General features: G+C 41.9%; 1 long non-coding RNA gene across 1 annotated transcript; it reads right to left on the bottom strand.

Annotated features, from left to right (window-relative positions):
* Positions 1-1,216: 1,216 nt before the first annotated feature.
* On the bottom strand, positions 1,217-1,869 carry LOC143815926 (uncharacterized). The gene is made up of 2 exons (XR_013223849.1): positions 1,732-1,869; positions 1,217-1,644 (listed from the first exon to the last, which is right to left on the bottom strand). It is a non-coding gene; the product is annotated as an uncharacterized LOC143815926 (long non-coding RNA).
* Between the last annotated feature and the right edge of the window lie 494 nt (positions 1,870-2,363).

The following is a 2,363-nucleotide window of genomic DNA, read 5'->3' as shown; positions in this document are numbered from 1 at the left end:
TCCTGTGAGACGCCCCCTCTTCGTCATCGGGACCACTCCCCCCCCACCCACCATATACACATTGGTGTCTGCACTCGGCGTACAAGACGGCACCCGGCGTATAAGACGACCCCTGACTTAAGAAAATTTTCAGGGGTTAAAAAGTAGTCTTATACACCAGAAAATACAGTACTTTGTCCTGGGGGGGACACACAACATCACAGATCGCTGGTCTGACAGTCTGCACAGCACTCAAGTCAGATCAGCGATCTGACAGCGCTGCAGGCTTACCAGCGCCTGCACTGGACCCGGAAGTAATCCCTGCAGGACCCGGATGCAGCCCCGTGGCCATTTTAGATCCAGGGCCTGCAGGGATAGGAGGTAAGAGACACTCGGAGCAACGCGATCACATCGCGTTGCTCCGGGGGTCTCAGGGAAGCCCGCAGGGAGCCCCCTCCCTGCGCGATGCTTCCCTATACCGCCGGAACACTGCGATCATGTTTGATCGCAGTGTGCCGGGGGTTAATGTGCCAGGGGCGGTCCGTGACCATAGTCAGCTGACACCTGGCCGCGCTCCCCCCGTGAGCACGGCCGATCACATACGACGCACTATCCCGTCGGTGGGAATTAAGGCCCACCCCACCTTGACGGGATAGTACGTCATGGGATTAAGGGGTTAATGTGTTAAAAAAAAAAAAAAAGGCAGCAAAAACCCCGTGTGAACTTACCCTATGAGTGCAGAATGATGAAGTGGCAGAGACCATGATTGCTGCAATGTGTCACTTACTGAGCTGCTTGCTGTTTTGATTAAATAAAAATCACTGAATGCAGAGCTCTGTATAACCCCACCCACATACGGATTGGCAGCTTTCTGCCACTGGTGGGGCAAGGTTATATAGAGGACAACCTGGCAGCAGGTTTGTTAATCCTGTAATCTCCTGCTGATAAGTTATTTTAAGTACTGCAAGCAGCCCAGGAAGTGACATCATGGGAAGATTTTTGTAAAATTAAGAGTTAAATTTCACTTACATTTTGCCATCTCTATTTTTGATCCATCTAGTATTCTACATGATTATGAATTTTAAAGAGGCAAAGTTATGAAAATAAAGTCAAACACCTCCTGTTGGCTGAGAACTAAAGATACAAGGTGTTAACAAAACTGAACTTACAAAGTCAGCAAACAGTCTGAATTTTTTAAAATTATTTTATTTAACAGGCATTGCAAATCAGGCAGGACAAAACATGATAAAAGGCCACTTTGCCAAACCCCTTAGTTCATTTAACTATAAAAACCCATCAACAACAAGGTGGATGCTTCACATTTTAGGAGGATGGACACTTCAATGAGGACTTCTATTCATTAGCTGCCTATCTTTAAGATTGGACAGTTTAAACATCATGTCAATTTCATGGAGGGAATAAGAGTGAGGCTTTAAGCAACTATTAAAAACAAGCAAAGATCAATCTGCCACTCTACTCTTAAATGAAAACAATCCCATAAAAGCATAATGTGCCAAAATAGCGTAAAAGTAAAACAAAAGTTCTGCATTGTTAAAAAAACTTGATAAAAAATAGTATTTCAAACTGTACAGTCACCAGAAGTACACAGTTATCAAAAATTCACACAGCTCACTTGGCATCTCCGGACGATTCAGCTTTTTGTGCCTGGGAAGAGAAGAAAAATAAAAAAAAATATAAATTGTACTTTCTATGTAATGTACAATTTTAATAAGCAAGTTGCAAACTACAAACCTGATCTGACTTTGTGTCTCCATTTTCTGAAGCATTGCTAGCATCTTTTCCAGAATCTGCCTTTCCTTTTTTGCCTTTGGGAGCTTTGTCAGCTTTCTAAAAGTTCAAAGGATGTCAATGTTAGGAGTATTTTTTCCCTCCAATTCTAGTTTGAGTTGCACATGAACCAATAGCGGTATAGTTACAGTACAAGCCATTACATCAATAAGGCTGTGGGATTTTTACAGTGGAAAAATCCACTGATGCAAATTTGTACACAAAGTTGCAATTGTGTTAAAGTATATGGTGTTAAAACTATTTCTACAGTGCCGGAGTAACATGATTCAGATACCAATGGGAGAAGGAAGGTTTGCAGGCACCACAGATTAATATAATTTTCTTTAACAGGGATCACCTGCATGCATACAAAATATACATGAAAAACCAAAAAGCAGAAAGAATATGCACAAAAACAGGGATCACCTGAACAATTTTAATGAAATGGGATACTTAAAAAAAGAAGAATTGAAAGGAATGGACTGCACTCACCGGTAAAAAAAACAAACAAAAAAACACGTCTTTATTACAATACTTTTACACATCGGCATGTCCATTCCACTCCTGCTCCCATCCTACCAATGCTTTAAAGTATT

Source organism: Ranitomeya variabilis, chromosome 3 (assembly GCF_051348905.1).
Source record: "Ranitomeya variabilis isolate aRanVar5 chromosome 3, aRanVar5.hap1, whole genome shotgun sequence".
Taxonomy (NCBI): domain Eukaryota; kingdom Metazoa; phylum Chordata; class Amphibia; order Anura; family Dendrobatidae; genus Ranitomeya; species Ranitomeya variabilis.
The sequence above is the reverse complement of the archived record's forward strand: the minus strand, read 5'-3'. Positions and strand labels throughout refer to the sequence as shown.